This window comes from Capsicum annuum, chromosome 10 (genome assembly GCF_002878395.1).
Source record: "Capsicum annuum cultivar UCD-10X-F1 chromosome 10, UCD10Xv1.1, whole genome shotgun sequence".
Lineage (NCBI taxonomy): Eukaryota > Viridiplantae > Streptophyta > Magnoliopsida > Solanales > Solanaceae > Capsicum > Capsicum annuum.
Genome location: NC_061120.1, coordinates 214175394 through 214194681, shown reverse-complemented (window position 1 = coordinate 214194681; position 19288 = coordinate 214175394). Strand labels below are relative to the sequence as shown.

The 19288-nt window shown below is 37.1% G+C and overlaps 1 non-coding gene and 1 pseudogene across 1 annotated transcript; both read left to right on the top strand.

Annotated features, from left to right (window-relative positions):
• The first annotated feature begins 2222 nt into the window (after positions 1-2222).
• LOC124888176 lies at positions 2223-2416 on the top strand. Its single transcript, XR_007046315.1, has one exon. It is a non-coding gene; the product is annotated as a U2 spliceosomal RNA (small nuclear RNA).
• Positions 2417-6235: 3819 nt separating this feature from the next.
• Positions 6236-19288, top strand: part of LOC107854501 — a 26466-nt pseudogene continuing 13413 nt past the window's right edge.

The following is a 19288-nucleotide window of genomic DNA, read 5'->3' as shown; positions in this document are numbered from 1 at the left end:
ACAAAATGGACAGATTGCTCTCTTTGCTGGAATTTGCAGTTTTCAACTTTTTTTTCAACTCTCAAGCCCAAGATTGATCTTCTTAGAACAAAATAAAATATGGCTTTGATACCAAATGATACAATAAAGACAAGTAACACACGAAAACACACTCCAAAAAAATCCACTAGTTCAAAAACCGAGGACCCTTTTGAAGACCACTCTCGGATTCGACAAATACAACAAGAATACAAGAAACAAGGGTGTATTTGACACCAAATCAGCCACCACAAACTAAAAAGATATTAAAAAGTAACAATATGAAGAACAAGATGATCAATAATACAATGGAAACAACAATATACATTTACTAGAACAACAACAAAGAGTACAAGAAATGTAAAGATAGGTAGTAAGACATATATTACAACAAGACCTAAGAACTAGGGTGTGTATTAAACACCTAAACCTTTATACACATGTAATAAGAATACCTACACTCTTCATGGACACAATAGGGACCTCAATCCTTCAAGCACCCAACGTTCCAAGCAATGAATCCAACACGAGTGATTCCACACTCAAGTTGAAACCTAGTTTTGATTTTGCCTCAAAGGAGAGAGGACTTGGTGTTTCAAAAGTCATACAAGACTTACAAATATCATGAATAATCTAAGACTAAATGACCTAACATGTTCTATTTATAGTAGGTTACAAAAATAGTGTGAAATGTCCAAAAGACCCAATCCTTCACTTTGGGCACCCTTGGAGTGTAGTTTCTGGACTGTTTTGGAGCCTATTTAGGCCTTCCTTTGCACTTCACTTGTACGCTCCAAGTCTCAGGTTCAATACATCTCACATACGTCCATCCTCGTGGTCGTACTTGTATCAAAGCCTATGTCATAATTTGTGGTAGAGGGGTCCTGCGTTCGCGTGGCCCCTGCCCAATTCAAAGTAAATTTTTTTAGGAAAAATTACCTAAATAAACAACATAAGTTTCTAAACTTCTAAAAATCCTCCCACTTCTAAAAAATTACTTAAATTCCAACATTTCGTATTGTTTGCTAAATTAGAGATACAAGTTAACCCTATTCCTCTATTTCCACTATTTCCACTATACAAGTTAATCCTAGGTTTTAAGCCCAAAAAAATTAAAAATTAACAAACACATTAGTACTAAGACGACACCAAAAGTAAAAAGCATCATTTCACAAAAGTATAAAATGATACATTTGATCCTATTACTCTATCTCCACTATTAATTCACAGGTAAAACTATATCATCTAAATATAATATAAATCAAATTTCATCTTGAGTCTCTCTGAAGTAATATTTCATCATCCCCTTAGGTGTCGTTTGGTTTGAAAATGGTTATCCCGGGATAACTAATACCAGAATTAGTTATCCCGGGATTACTCGGGATAACTTATCCCACCATATATATGGGATAAGTTATCCCGGGACTAAGGGGAAAATGGTGGGACAAGTTATCCTGGGTTAGATTAGTCCCTCCAACTAAACAAAGGAAAATGTGTTCTTTTATTTTATCCCGGCATAATTAGTTATCCCGGGATAACCATTTTCTAACCAAACAACCCCTTAGTGTTTCTCTATGGCAATTTCTAATCATCTCCAGTCCCCCATTCAGCGTTCGACTGGTGGAAAGAGTTGAACCAAAGTTCTTCTTTGTTGCCAAATCTGTGAAGTAATGAACCTCTTAGAAGCAATATGCTTCGTCTTGGAAAAAAATTGGGACTATGAGTTACTAATGGAACTTGTAAACCATTTCCGTCTGGCTACCAAAAAACAATGCGGAGAGAAGTGAAAGCTCTTATAAATCTTGTAATCTTAACCGGGACATTTTAGTATTTTCTTGAATCATTTTATATATACTTTTGGCTCTGACATTGATTATCTTCTATTAGTTCGTTCCTAACTTTATGCAAAATGATTATCTTTACAAAATATACATTTTAGTATTTTCTTGAATCATTTTATATATACTTTTGGCTCTGACATTGATTATCTTCTATTAGTTCGTTCCTAACTTTATGCAAAATGATTATCTTTACAAAATATTTATTGAATTACAGACACTATTTGGGAGGAATATATTTTTGCCTTTGCTCCTTTTGTTATGTTCTTTAGTTTTATGGTGTTCACTTCTCCCACGCTAGAAGAAAGCAAGAAGCAGACAGCAGAAAGTTGCTACAAAAACAAAGGCCCATTTCCATGAAAAAGCATACATTTCTCAGCCTTTTGGCCAAGATCAAGTGTAGTATCTGTTCTTATCAGCTTAAAATCTGATTGTGGGCCATTGGTTCACATGATATTAACTCTATTTTTTGAGGGGGAAGGCTTGTCAAGGTAGATTGCCGCCTGGGCCTTCATCCGTCGCCTAAGCGTTGCATTATTGTTTGGCCTGGCATACCCCACCAAATCTGTTAGAATATGAGATTTTTCGAGATAGTCTTTTGTTTAATAGTTTCTTTTAAATATTATGTTTAGTTTTTTCTTAGAAAATAAATGGTAGTCCTTATTTTGAGAAGTGTGTCTTATAAGATACTATGTAAGGTGTGTCTTGTAAGAATTATGTAGCTATAAGTGTAGTTTTTGTAAGATGTTGGTATGTATGTATGAATGAATGATACGTACTGCTGAACTTTATATTTTCCTTTCTCTCCAGTTCCAAATTCTAACAGTGGTATCAAGAGCCATTCTTCTTGAGGGATCTGTGATGGCATAGAGCCGAACAACAGTAATAATGGCATCCAACAGCTTCTTGGGTGCAGGCCTTCCTATGTTTAGAGGAGAAAATTATCACATATGGGTGATCAGGGGCGGCTCTGCCTTGTAAAAAAATAGGCGGCCACCTTAGGCCTCCAAATTTGAGGGGCTCATTTTTTATAATTATATATATAGATTTTAAAAAAAAATTGAATATATTTATAGTAAAAATAATTTTTTTATATAAAAGAAAAAAATTATTAGAAGAAGTTTATATATCTAGAGTATTATGTCTCAAGAAAGATTAAATGCATTGATTATATTATTACTTAAAAAAGAATAATTAGAAAAAATTGATTATATAATTTTGAAAATAGAGTTAATTAAAAGAAAGTTATTTTTTAAAAAAAATTCAAGGCTTCTGTTTTATTTTCGTCTTAGGCCACAAATATGCTTGAGCCGCCCCGGTGGTTGATAAAGATGAAGGCTTATCTCAAAGCTCTTAGTCTATGGAAACAGTTGAAAGTGAAAATGACTCCCTTCCACTGAACCGAATTCAACTATTGCACAAATGAAGAATTATGAAGATGCAAAGTCCAAGAAACCAAAGGCTCTTACTTGTCTTCATTTAGCACTTTCAAATGTGATTTTCACAAGAATAATGGCTTGTAAAACACCTAAAGAAGTATGGGAGAAGCTAAAAGAGGAGTTTTGATACGGGACAAATAGTCATCTTATCTTTTGATGACATCTTTGGAGGCCAACACAAAGAGGCTCAAGACTTGGTCATCTCGAGGATACGAGAACATGCATGGAGGACCCGTTTTGAGCCTACCATACATCAAGGTCGGGATTAGAATATTGTTTGGAGCATTGAAGATGTGAGGAATCACGGCTTGGACCCTTAATGGCTCACGGTTTTAGAGTCATCTTCATTGAGGACATTTTAGTCACTTCACTTTGCCCAAAATGCACTCCTTGGCCGCCCCTATCATTAAGGGTAGTGTAGTCATTTTGTCTTCTTTTGTAATACACTATAAAAAGGACATTTTAGGTCTTCTCTTATTAGTTATAGAATGATGAAAATATGAGACATTGAAAATCCCCTGTCTTGAGAGTAGACCACCTTAGTGTAGTTCTTAGCTAGGGCTTGGATTAGCCATTGTAGTTTAGGGCTTGGAAAAGACAATATTGTTCTTTGCTTTGAAACAGTGGATCTTTAGATGAGTTGATTCCATTGGAGGTCACCGTAAGAGTGTGGTGTTGTTGTTACATTCATTAAAGGTTTTTGAGTTTAATATACTCTTTAGTTCCTAATCTTTGTAGTAATCTATGTCTCACTATCTATCTTTACCTTTCTTGCAATTATGTTAGTATTTGTATCTTGTAGTCATTTGTTCTTGTTGAATCCAAATCTTGTGTGTATTGTGTTCATCTTGTTCTTGTTGTATTTTTCCTATTTTGGTATTAAAACATGTTGTAACTCATGATGCTTGTGTTGTTGTTGTTGGCTGAAACTAGCACTCAAAAGGGTCCTCGGGTTGCTCTCAATGCATATGTGGACTATTTTGTGTAGTTTTTGTGCCTTTCATGGTCTTTCTCGTATCATTTGGTATCAGAGCTAAGGCTGATTTTTCTCCAACAATACCAATCTTGGGATCGGTTAGTTGAAATTTTTTTTAAAAAATGTTCTAAGTGTTATGTTTGGACAAAATTTGTGTCTAGATCTAAGCGTGTTTTTGTTGTTTTAGTTGTTTCAAGTGTTGGTTTTCTTTCTCTCTAACACTTATTGAGTCTAAAAACAAGTTCTTGAGCTATTAACAAGTTGTTGTTGAAGGTTGTGGATGACTAGTGTTGTTGTTGTTCTTATTGTTCTTCATTTGTGTTGAAGAAGTAGGTTCAAAAGGTGTTATTTGATCTTGAAACAATAAAGGGAAGAGTGAGACTTTTGTTTGTCATGAAAACATTATCAAGAAATCAACAAAGTTGTAAAAGAACAAAAGGCATCCCAAAAGTCTAGTTACTATAAAAGAGTAAGACCACTTTTCTAGGTAGGCCAAAAGAGGAAAGGGACAAGACTCCCAAAAAGCTTGTCTTGCCAAAAAAGTGCAAGTTGGTGACAAGATTTTGACTCTTGAAAAGAGAGTCTAAAACCTTGTAAACCTATACACATAGCTGAAACTTCTCTTCTAGGGTGTGAAATTGAACAATTAAAGTCTTGGAACAATTTTCTTCAACTTCAACATGATTTCAACGGCCAATAGTCGAGTGCCACATCATCATAAGCTCAAGAATTAGAATTCTTAGTTTTTTTTGTTTGTTTCCATTAGTTTCTATTTTCTTGATTCTAGAATTAATTAACAACTAGTAATTACCTACTTAGTTATATATTAATTGTTGAATCCATTTCTTTCGTATCTTTGATATTTGTGTGCTTTTATCGTTTCTAACTCGTAGTAACTTCTTTGTTTCAAGTTTGTAAGTAAATTTTGTTTTTGTGTCTTGAGTCGATGAACAAGAATCCATTCCAGCCGCCAAGTAGAATTGACATCCTATTGACTACCGGAGTATAAGGAACTTTCAATATTTGCCGCTCCAATTGTGAGAATCACAAAGGTGAGTGTATACGAGTGTTGGTGAGGAGCTTTTACTACTAGTCTTGTTTGTTCATTGTGTAGGTACAAAGGTGATATAAAGAGAACATGTCTTCGCTAGTCGAGGATTATTGTGACTACAACATGGGAGACTCTGATTGTAATGAGGAGTTTTATGGCTACAAGTTGAGGGAGATTGTGGAGGCTATGAAAATAGTTAGATCAAAACTTGGGTAGATTTGAGGGACATGGTTTTAAGGGAGAAAATGAAGGGAATAAAGTACCTAGAGCTTATGGTAAATTTAGAGGTGATGTAGGACCTCGTGATAGTTCTTATGATGACATTGGGGAACGTGAGGAGTCTTACACTTCCCACTCCGAACCTAGATTTGGTGTTAGGTATAACCCTTTCATTTGCAAAGATTATGAGAGCTATGATGAGAGTACACGCGAGGAGTGTGAAAATTCATTTTCTTCACCTTTTAGTACTTCTTATCAAGATAGACATGGTGTAAATGGTTATCTTAACTATAGTAGATGTTGTCCCACTAGAAGAAGAGGATATGCATCTCCAAAATTGATGGGTAATCATGTGCCTTAATATGTTGATCCAAGAAGGAGTGTACACTCCAAAAATGTAACCATTTATAGGATACCGGGATGCCTCATTGTGTTAAATGATAGGTACTATAGAAACTACATCCTTCCATCCATGGTTGACTACTTGGAGTTATTTCAAGAGCCTTTACTTGTTCCATACTTCTTGGGTGGGTTTAAGGTTACCGAGAGGGTGAGGGTTTTCTTCTCCCAATTTGATTACTATGAGGAGGTGTGGTGCGATGTTTTTCATAGGTCATGTGATCTTGGGTGCCGATTGGTTTGCACAACATAAAATTCCAAATATGCAAAATTGGCCTGATGTTGTAAGAGACCAATGGGGAAATTGCCTCGTGACGTACATTCTGCTTGGGCCATAATAAAAAGTGCTCACCTACTCCAATCCGAATGATAATGAGAGAAAAAATATTAAGAGGAGTAAGGGTGTGAAAGGTGGTAATCCAAGAGGGTAAAAAGGAGAGGTTGTATGGAGCGAAGTGAGGGGATTGCCACCAAACCGTGCTAACAATGTTTGTCCTTCTATTTCAAAGGACATTTCTGTAGGTACCAACATGGAAAGTGAAGGTGATCAAGAACAAAGCGAAGCTTCTACCCAAGCTTGTGGAGGACCTTCACACTATGACAAAGAGGAATCTACTCAAGATCTTTAAGGTAAAATAACTAACTCTTACACTTTGGGGCTTGTGAATGATAATTGTGTGGCTAGTATCCCATTGAGTATGAGTTATAACTTATTTACTTGCGAGTCTAATGATTCTTTTCCTCTTGTTTATGATGAACATGTTGTGAGTGTGGATATACTAATCAATCCTACTAATGACGAAATTGAATTTTCTTGTAAAAGCAATATATGTCCACCTAGTGTTGAAGCCAATATGTTGAATAAAAATACATCGTCTTTTGTAATTGGTATTGATTAACTTATGTGTGAAACTTGAAATCTCTAAATAGATCATGATCTTTTAGAGAGTCATGAATGTGTTTGTTTTGAATCTTCCCATGAAATAGATCATGCTCTCTTTAGGTATAATGTCTTGTTTGAAGATGATATAAGCACTCCTAATAGGACCAGTGGTAAAAATGATCGTACAATTTGCCTTGGAAGCTATAACCTATATGCTAACCCACTATGGTGTGACAACATTTCTTCTAAAGATGGAAATCTCTTCTTGGAAGATGAGAGTACTCTTAAGGGAAAGGAATTCTTGGTCTTGGAAACTACTTCTCCTTCTACTTTGTGAAAGGAATTCTTGGTCTTGGAAACTACTTCTCCTTCTACTTTGTGTGACTTTATTATTGAGAGTACTCATGGTGATGATTGGAAAACTAGTAGTGAGTACTCACATGAGGGCACCTTAGTAGAATTTGACTTGAGTGATACCTTTCTCTACTCTTTATTTGCTTTGGATGATATGTATGCTATTGTAGAGAGTATGTCGTTTAGTTTGGGTGGAGAGCACGGAGAAAGGGAGTATTGTCTAGACCCGTGTCTATGGCCACTGTTTTCGTTTGACCCGGGTGCCAAATATAGAAATGGTGATGTTGGTGCACCCAAATTGTTGCTTTTTCCACATGACAAATAAAGTGTTACTCTTGGTGAATCCCATAACCAAATCCTTCATACATCTTTTATTGAGTTTTTAATATGTATGAATGAATGAAAGCTACTGCTGAACTTTATCTTTTCCTTTCTATTCAGTTCTAAATTCTAACAAAATATAGTTGAATGTTTCTGTAGTATGTTGTTTTTGAATCCTATGTACTTGTTTTATTGGAATTATTAATTGTGGTGTCCGTGCACCTCAACTATTTCATTGAATCATTGGATGCCTACCACCTCTAAAGTACTCAGTAATTGTGTCTACTAAGACTGGCACATGGAAAGAAATCACAAAACCGGTCTCACATGATTATCACCCATTTCATTGATCTCTAGACACCTTTGGATGCTAGCTAGAATACTACTTTAGAATGTCAGAGCCAAAAATTTAGAGACTGATTCTCTCACCCACAAAACTGCTACCCTTGATCCCACCCATTCTTAAGTTGGTTGATGTACTTAACCTAAAAGTGAAGTTTGTGAAGTATACTTGTGGTAGTTTCATCTTTCCTGGGGCTCAACCATATCCACATCACCATTTCTCTGAAGATGTGAGCGTGCTTGACAGCTATTTTGGTAAAGTTTGGTGCAGGCAGCAATGCATATTTGATGGGTAGTGCTTAAAGGAACTATTGCTGGACAGAGAATGAGAAGATCGATCTTTATTCAAAGCCTAATGGAGAATAATAGGCGCTAATACAACACCTAGTCCTAAATGAATACAACAACTAATTACAATCCTAAAGTTATACAATAACTAATTACAGCGTACAATTAGATAACTATGAAATAATTACAAGTTATTCTTGTATATCTCTTTTACGCCCCTGCAAGTTGGTATTGATGTCTACAATGCCCAACTTGTGAAACATACGACTTAAAAAAGCATTTGGAAGTGGCTTGGTTAGGACATCAGCAACCTGATCAGCAGCATGTAAGTGCTTGACTTCAACCTCTTTCTGTTGCACCTGGTCACGGACAAAGTGGAAATCGATGGCAATATGCTTCATCTTACTATGAAAGACAGGATTCTCATAGATGTAGGTAGTTTAAATATTATCACATAGTATGCGCGGGATGCAAGCAAGTAAAAAATGATGCTCACGGAGTAGGTTAGTGATCTAGTTGGTTTCTGCCAGAGCAGCAGCCACAGCTCGGTATTTAGCTTCGATGGATGATCGAGAGACAGATCGCTACTTCTTGGAGGACCACGAGACTGGAGTAATTCCAAGATATATAACATAGTTGTAGAAGTTTTGTCCATAGAGTCACCATCCCAACCAGAGTCAAAGTACACCATAAGTCGATTATTAGTCTCACGAGTTATTTGATGACCAAAAGAGAAGGTATGTTTGAGATATCGAAGCAATCTCTTAACAACTTTCAATAACATGTTTTTGTATTAACAACAGTGGATTTGGTGGCCATGTTTTTGCGTGAGGCAGTAGTTAGGGTTGGAGAGAATAAAAAGAGAAAAATTGGGATCATAGATTTAGAGCTCTGATACCATAAGGGAACTACTGTTGAATAGAGAATGAGAAGATCGATCTTTATTCATAGGCTAATGGAGAATATATAGGCGCTCATACAACACCTAGTCCTAAAGTAATACAATTACTAATTACAATCCTAAAGTTATACAATAACTAATTACAGTTGTACAAGTAGATAACTATGAAATAATTACAAGTTATTCTCGTATATCTCCTTTAGTGTTGATACACAACAGAACTGGCATATGCATTCTTCTTCTGCTGAATCTGTCGATACCAATTATGTGAATTCAGTTTATACACTAGAAATGTGCATGACTAATGTAACACCCAGAATCTGGTACTCGGAACGCTACACGATGCTCATGACCTCGAAGGACCACAAGCTAACCTATAAATAATATTTGTACCTATATACTGATAATATACTGTACAATATGGAAACATGAACTGAAAGGCGATAAGGTTCAAAACTTTAACATAGGATCTAATAAATCATAACATATGGATGGGGTATGAAATACCCAAAACAACTGAAATAACTAACTGAACATGATAGTCTAGAAAGCCTCTAACTGACTGAACGGTCTTAATAAGGAGTTAATGGGATATGTCTCGAACTAACTCCAACTAATAAATAAATTAATGAGATAATAAAGAATGATTATGTCCTCAAAAGATGAGGACTCACTTCTAGCTCTGACTGCTAAGACTGGAATCTACTGATGTTCTGGAGCTCGTGTCTCTGAACCTATGGTATAAGACACCATAGCGCAAATATGTCAATACTTTGAATGTGAGGTAGGTTGAATGCATGGGGTTCATATGCATGAACAATACTGGATAATTGACTAATATGAACATGAGAATACATGCATGCATACATAGTAACTATATCTAAAATTATGATAACATGAGTTTACTGATAACTAACATGACTAATGACTGAGTTCTGATAACTGATAACATGAGTGACTGTATCAGACACCCTTGAATCTAATGGAACTAGATGAGTTCCGTACTATATCTGAGTTGACTATATCTGATAGTCTTGAATTTTGTAACATAAAACTGTGGGAAGTAGTCATCTAACTTAAATGCCCCAAATGACACATTATAGCTGAATTGGGGTCCAATCTGTGCCATTATTGGAAGGGTGTCAATACCTCACCACTGGTAAGGACAAGATATGAGTGACCCTCAACTAGCAGGTTACTCTAATGAGAATGGTGGAACCCTTGACTAGCAGGTTAAGCCACTTCATCTACCCTCAACTAGCAAGTATGATGTCTCAACCTACACTGGCTACGTAGTTATAGAGCACAAGGATTGCTTCTAAGAATCACACTCTCTAATGGCAGGTGAGTTCCCATCCTTGGGTTTACTCGGTGATAATTTCTACCTATAACACCCCGATTTACTAAACCAGAACACTACACGGTGCTTATGACCCCAAAGGACCACAAGCTAACCGATGACTAATAACTGTACATGTATACGGTATAAAATACTGAATAATACGAAACATGCACTAAAAGGCCATAAGGTTCAATACTGAACATAACATGGATGAGATAACATCTGTGGGGTAATACAATACCCAAAACAAAACTGTACACACTGAAGTCTGATACATAATAGTCTGTGAAAGCCTTTACTGTCTGAATAATCTGAATAAGTAGTTGATAGGACATGTCCCCAACTAACTCCAACTAATAACTAATCAATGAAATAGTGGAGAAATAATTGTGTCCTCGAATGATAAGGACTCACTTTTATTCTGACTGCTGAGACTGGAATCTACTGCTGATCTGGAACTCGTGTCTCTGAACCTATGGTTTAACATAAAAAGAAAGCACCATAGCACAAATGTGTTAGTACAATGGAATGTACTGAGTAGACATGTGAGGTAGGCTAAGGTTTAACATGTATGAATAATTCTAGATCACTATCTAACATGAATACGAGAATGCATACATAAATACGTAACTATGACTAACACTGTGATATCGTGATTACTGAATCTGAATACTGATGACATGACATACTAATAAATGATATAATTGATAGCATAAATATCAGTATCTAAATGTAACTGATAACATGGGTGACTGTAACTGACAGTCCTGAATTAGATAGAACTATCTGAGTTGACTGAATCTAACAGTCTTCAATCTAAAAAACTATCTGAGTTCTTTTACTGAGACTGGTACTGAAACTGTGGGAGGTGGTATTTAAATGACATGTCCCTGATACGCCATTATGGCTGAGTTGGGGTCCAATCTATAACCCCAATTGGAAAGGTATCAATACCGCACCACTGGTAAAGACAAGTTGTAGGCGACCCTTATCTGATAGTGTCCCCAAAAGAGAATAGTAGGGCTCTTATATGATAGTTCTTATACACCTCAGCAACCCTCATCGGACAGTGTTGATGTCCCAACCTATGCTATGTACATAGTTCTGGAATGCAACAAAAACTTCTAAGGACCACACCCTCATCTGATAGTGTGTATCCCCATCCTTGGGTTCACTGGTGCTAATTCCTACTCCCATATGAATGGACACTGAACATGATTTACTGAACTAAACATGAGCTAAGTTACTAAGTTCCGTTGACTAATGAAATACTACTGATATCTGACAACTGACTGAGTCATGAGATCACGAAGATTTTTCCTGAGTCATAAGACTATATGAAGTCTAAGGATTCATAGCTTGACTGAGAGTATCATGAAAATATGACATGGCTTTAGGTACAGAGCTAATGTTTCGGGTACAAGTACCCCCAGGACTCGATGGAAGGTAACTGACAAAGCATGACTTACTTGTATACATAATAATCACCATAATACATTTACTGAAGCATTTCATCAAACATGTGATAGGCATAAGCTTGCACGTAGATGGGGATTTCATGATATCATGCTAATTAGACACTTTCCCTTTATCTAGGAATTCAACCAAACACATAGTAGGCATAGAATGTGTAAACAATATCATACAACAATTAACTTTCGTGATTCAATTCCAATTTAATCATTCAAGGGCTTAGTCCTAGGGTTTCATGAATCTATACCGTTACAAATCAACCCATATGGAATTTAACACTCATTCATGGAATACAATTTAATTACTCATTATCAACATGAACAAAAGCAGCCAAACATGAACTTCATAAGAAAATCCATAACTTGAATTTAGAAAAGGGATTCTTGGTCTTCATGGACGAAAAGAGTCCATGAATGAACACTATGCATACCTTAGTTCATGATTTTGTGAAGATTGATGGTGAAACCTTCTTGAATTTGAATCCCCAATAGAAACCCTAGCTTGTTCTTGAGAGAAACTTGAGAGAAAATAGTATTTTTGGGTAAAGAATAGCTAAATCACGTGTTATTGGGTTTAAATAGGGGTAAGAAATTGACCCTTTTAACTCTAAAAGCGTCATTTAATTTCAATAAAATTTTTCCAAACTAGGCCCCTGGCGCGACGTGGGGGAAATCGCACTAAGACACTAGAAAAAGGACAATTCTGAATTTGAGTGCTGGTGCGATGCGCCATAATCGTGGACACCTACTAAAAATTTCCAAATTCTATTTCCTCTTGTGGTATGGCGCGCCACTGAATAATATGGCGTTGTTTTACAATGGAAACTTGAAATAGTCATAACTTCTTACCCGGTTATTTGATTTAAGCGAATAATATATAGATGGAAAGCTTATTGAATTTTACACATGACAAAAAGTGAAAATCTTGAAAATTCCTCATGGAATAATTATCCTCCAATTTAGAAGAGAATACTAAGAATTCTTGGGACGAAATTTGCTAGAAATCTTTAGGGTATTAAAATATCTCTCCCTTGAGAAAATTCATCCTCGAATGAGATTGACTGAGAGGGGAAACAATAAGATGAACATTAACTAAACATGAATAACTGGAACATGATCTCATGACTGACAACCTGAACATAACATACTGAACATACATATCTGATGTATGTGTAACTGATTCATGAATGCATGACTGAATGTTCCGAGGAACTAAGTTTCTTACAATGAGAATGCATTTTTTATGCATAATTATATAACTGAGCTGATATATAAATGCATCACTGAATATGCAATGGTACTTGATACCAAGTTTATACTGGGAACATGAAACTGAATACCAAGTTCATGATGAACACTGATCATGAAACTGAGTAAGCTTAAGGAGAACTATTACCTTTAGCTTGATCTAAGCTGGCGGAGAAAAGGTGAGGATACTTAGTATGCAAGTCTGCTTCTTTAACAAGAGGGAATTCATTGTTCCTCAATCTACAAGTCTGATAGTCTAAGATTTTGATTGGAATCTCTTCATAAGAGAGACTATTCTAAATATCCATGCTCTGAATAGGGACTATGACTGGTGGGTCACCTATACACTTCTTGAGCAAAGAGACATGGAAGATTGGATGAACTGAGGCTAGATATGAAGGCAATTTGAGCTCATAAGCTACCTTGCCGAAACGACTGAGAATCTTAAAGGGAACGACATATTGGGGACTGAGCTTTCCCTTCTGGCTGAATCGCTTCACTTCCTTCATGGGAGAGATCTTTAGATAGACATGATCACCAAACTCAAACTCAAGATATTTTCTATTAACATCTACATAAGACTTATGTTAGCTCTGAGCAGCCCCGAGTCTTTCTCTGATTAACTGGACTTTTTCTAAGGCGTCGAATACAAATCCAGGACCTATGACTGAGGCCTCACTAACTTCAAACCAACTAATTGGAGATCTATATCTCTTACCATAGAGAGCTTCGAATGGATCTATCTGAATACTAGAATAATAGCTGTTGTTGTGTGCAAACTCAATCAAAGGCAAGTGGTCATCCCAACTTCCCTTGAAATCAATTGCACATGCCCTTAGCATATCTTCTAAAGTTTGAATGGTCCTTTCTGCTTGACCATCTATCTGAGGATGAAAGACTGTACTAAGATGAACTTGGGTACCGGGACCTTTTTGGAATGCTTTCCAGAGATAAGAGGTGAACTGGGTACCTCTATCTGAGATAATGGACAACGAAATACTGTGCAATTTGACCAAATCCTTGATATAGAGTTAAGAGTAATCCTTGGCTGAATAAGAGGTATGAACTGGAAGAAAATAAGCTGATTTGGTCATTTTATCTACAATGACCCAGACTGAATCATGTTGATGACGAGTTCGAGGAAAACCCTCCATGAAGTCCATGTTCACAACTTCCTACTTCCAAGTAGTAATACTAAACTCCTGCATGGACCCACTAGGCTTCTGATGCTCTATCTTAACTTGCTGACATATCGAGCACTTAGCCACAAACTCTGCAATGTCTTTCTTCATCCCACTCCACCAATAGATTTTTCACAAGTCGTGGTACATCTTTGTGGCCCCTAGATGAATAGAGTAGCGCGCATCATGTGCTTCTGCAAGAATTCACAGCCTCAAGTCGTCTATACCTGGAACACAGAGACGACCCTGAAAACACAAAACACCATCTCCCCCTTGGGAGAAAACCACTACTTTCTGATCTTGAACTGACTCTTTCAACTTGACAAGGCTGGAATCTCTATCTTTATTTTCTTTCACCCGAAAACTAGAGATAATTCTGAACTACTTTGAACACATACACCACTCTTTGAAGAATTGACTAAGCGAATGCCTATTCTGGCAAGCTAATGGAATTATTGAGCTAACTTCTTCTTACTATCCTCCACATGAGAAACACTACCCATGGATAGCCTACAAAGAGCGTCGACCACTACGTTGGCCTTACCCGAATTATAGAAAACACTCATGTTGTAGTCTTTTAAGAGATCTAACCACCTTATCTAACGAAGATTGAGATTTTTTTGAGAAAAGACATACTGAAGACTCTTGTGATCTTTAAAGACATCTATATGAACTCCATAGAGATAATTCCTCTAAATCTTCAAGGTAAAGACTACGGCTGCTAACTCAAGATCATGAGTAGGATAATTCCTCTCATGGGGTTTAAGTTGTCTGGAGGCGTAGGCTATGACCTTACCATGCTGCATGAGGACACAACCTAAACCTACTCTGGATGCATCACAATACACCACGAACCCATCTGAACCATCTGGTAGAGCTAAGACTGGGGCTGAGGTAAGTCGAGTCTTTAACTCTTAAAAACTCTTCTCACAAGGGTTTGACCACTAAAACTTGATTTTTTTTTTTGAGTCAATCTAGACATAGTGGATGAAATAGATAAAAATCCTTCAACAAACCGTCTGTAATAGCCAGCCAAACCCAAGAAACTCCTTATATCTGATGGAGAGACAGGTCTTGGCCAGTTTCTTACTGCTTTAGTCTTTTGAGGATCAACTCTAATGCCATTACTAGAAATAATGTGACCAAGGAATGCTACTGACCTTAGCCAAAATTCGCACTTACTGAATTTAGCGAATAGCTGATGATCTCTGAGAGTCTGAAGTACTATTCTAAGATGGTCTGCATGATCGTGCTCAGTGAGGGAATAGACCAGAATATCATCTATGAAGACTATGATGAACATATCCAATTACTTCTTGAAAATGCGGTTCATCAAGTCCATGAAATCTGCTGGGGAATTGGTAAGACCAAATGATATGACTAAGAATTCAAAGTGAACATACCGAGTACAGAAAGCTATTTTTGGAACTTCACTTTCTCTAACTCTGAGATGATGATAGTCGAATCTGAGGTCTATCTTAGAGAAATAGCTGGCACCCTAAAGTTGGTCAAACGAATCATTGATTCTAGAAAGAGAATACTTATTCTTGACCATGACCTTATTGAGTTGGAGGTAGTCTATACACATTCTGAGAGAACCGTCTTTCTTGCGCATGAATAATTCTGGAGCGCCTCACGGGAAATGCTGGGCCTGATGAATCCCTTATCTCAGTTCTTTGAGTTATACTGGTGCCATTCTATATGGTATAATAGAGATAGGATGAGTATCTGGAAAAAGATCAATGTCGAAGTCAATTTCCCTTTCGGGAGAAATCCCTGGAAGATCTTTGGGAAAGACATCTAAATATTCATTCACTACTGGGACTGATTCAAGGCTGGGAGTTTTGGAACCAGTGTCCTTAACTCAAACAAAATGATAGACATATCCTTTAGATATCATTTTCCTTGCCTGAAGGTAGGAAACAAGCTGACCCCTGAAAGCGGATACACTGTTCATTTAGAAACTGAAACTAGACTATTCTATTTCTAAAGTCGATTGTGGTATAGCAGGAATGAAGCCAACCATGCTGAGAATGAAATCAAAATTAGTCATCTCTAATTTGACTAAATCTGCTGAAGTGACTTTCTAAAATATGATAACTAGGCAGTTCCTGTATACCCACTGGGCTATGATGGTTTTTTCCACTAGGGTAGAGACTGAGAAGGGATCTACTAGAATTTCAGGACTGATTCCAAAATCAACTACTATATAGGGAGTAACAAAAGACAAAGAAGCTCCTGGATCTAGCAAAGCATAAATATGCACATGAAAGACGTGTAACATACCAGTAACTATATTAGGAGAATTTTCCTGATCTTGTCGGGTCTGAAGAGCATATAGTCTATTTGGCATTTACCCTCTAATACCACTGGTGGTGGCACCCTACTGATTCGGGTGACCAGACTAAGCTGAAGTGCGATGAATTTGATAACCTGACTAAGGGCAGTCTTTGACTCTATGGCCTAGCTTGCCTCAACCGAAACAAACATCGCTGCCAGATTTGCGAGCACCTTTGTAGTTCTTACCACAAGTCTAACAAAGGGGATTAGTTTGGGCATTTCTGACACTACCCTAAGGCTTAGAGCCTGGCACTCTATCTATGAACTTAGGAGCTGGAGCACTGGCTGAAGAAGGATCTAGAACTGATGACTTAGGATGAAACTGAGAACGGTTTTCTCCTTCTAGTTTAGGCTGACTAAAATTGAAGCTACCTATCCTAGCTTTCTTATTCTGCTTTTCCCTCTGCTTAATCTTCTGGTCCTCTATCTGCTGAGCATGGGTCATAAGTCTGGCTAAAGTTATATCATAATTTAGCATGGCGGATTTGCACTTATTAACCATGCTATCATTTACCCCTGAAGCGAACTTACTTATCTTGGCTCTACCGTCTACAACCACATGAGGAGCATATATGGCTAATTGAGTAAAATTTAGAGAATACTGTTTCAACGTCATATTTCCCTGCCTGAGTTTGATGAATTCTACCACCTTAGCCTCTCAAAGATCTTAGGGAAAGAATCTATCTAAGAATCCAGTGACAAACTCCTCCCACTCTATAGGACCTACATCATCTAACTTTCTGACTTCCACTGTTTGAACCAAGTATGAGCCACATATTGGAACTGGTATGCGGCTAACTCAGCACTCTCAACAGTAGTCACCCCCATGATGCGTGTCACTTTCTGAACTTGATCAATGAATTCCTGAGGGTCTTCATCTACTTTAGACCCATGGAAGGACGGAGGATTTATTTAGGTGAAGCCTCGAATCCTAGCTGCAGTTGAGGTGACCACTGGGTTGGCCGAAACAATAGCTGGTCGCTCACTATGGGAAGTTACTGACTAAGCAAGAGTGGTAAATGCAGTCTTTAAATCCGCATTAGAAATATGATCACCCAAAGGTTCTTCGGGTTGAGGGGTTGATTGATTTCTTCTCTTAGGAGGCATATTCTAAAATAAATAGAAAAAAAATATTAGACTGAGAGATTGACTTGTGATTATACTCATTGGCACGACATGAATACTAAAAAAAGGGAAACTATTCCAAAACATCTCATAGCCTCTTGCACATAAATGTGGCGCGCAACACACCCATGTACAAGACTCTACTAGATGTGGCTTTCAGACTTCCTAGGACGCTATTGAAACTTAGGATTTGATACCAAGTTTGTAACACCCCGATATGATGAACCGGAATGCTACACAGTGCTCATGACACCAAAGGACCACAAGCTAACCCATGACTGATATTTGTACCTGTATACTGCATAAAATACTGAATAATGCGAAAACATGAACTAAAAGGCCATAAGGTTCAATAATGAACATAACATAGATGATATAACATTCTTGGGGTAATACAATACCCAAAACAAAATTGTAAACACTAAAATCTCAAACATAATAGTCTACATCTAGTCTGAAAGCCTTTACTATCATAATAATATGAATAAGGAGTTGATGGGACATGTCCCTGACTAACTCCAACTAATAACTAATCAATGAAATAATGGAGAAATAATCATGTCCTTGAAGGATGAGGACTTACTTCTATTCTGACTGCTGAGACTGGAATCTACTGCTGATCTGGAACTCGTGTCTCTGAACCTATGGTGTAACATAAAAAGAAAGCACCATAGCGCAAATGCATCAATACAATAGAATATACTGAGTATACATGTGAGTTAGGCTAATGCAAGGGTTAACATACATGAATAATTCTAGCTGATTGTCTAACATGAATGCGAGAATGCATACATAAATACGTAACTGTAACTGACACTGTGATATTATGATTACTAAATCTGAATACTGATGACATGACATACTAATAAATGATATAACTGATAGCATAAATAGTTATATCTAAATGTAAATGATAATAATGGTAACTGTATCTGACAAGACTGAATCTGATGGAACTATCTGAGTTCCTTACTGTATCTGAGTCAACTGTATCTGACAGTCCTAAATTTGAAGAACTATCTGAGTTCTTTTACTGAGACTGGTATTGAAACTGTGGGAGGTAGTATTTAACCGACATGCCCCTGATACGCCATTATGGCTGAGTTGGGGTCCAATCTATAACCCCAATTAGAAGGGTGTCAATACCACGCCACTGGTAAGGACAAGCTGTGGGCGACCCTTATCTGATAGTGTCCTTAAAAGAGAATAGTGGGGCCCTTATCTGACACTACTTATCCACCTCATCAGCCCTCATCGGACAGTGTTAATGTCTCAACCTATACTGGCTACATAGTTCTGAAATGCAAGGATGACTTCTAAGGATCACACCCTCGTCTAATATTGTGTGTCCCCATCATTGGGTTCACTCAGTGCTAATTCCTACTCCTACCTGAATGGACACTGAACATGATTTACTAAACTGAACATGAGCTAAGTTACTACGTTTTGTTGACTGACGGAATACTACTGATATCTGACAACTGACTGAGTCATGAGATCATGGAAATTTTTCCTGAGTCATAAGACTATCTGAAGTCTAAGGATTCATAG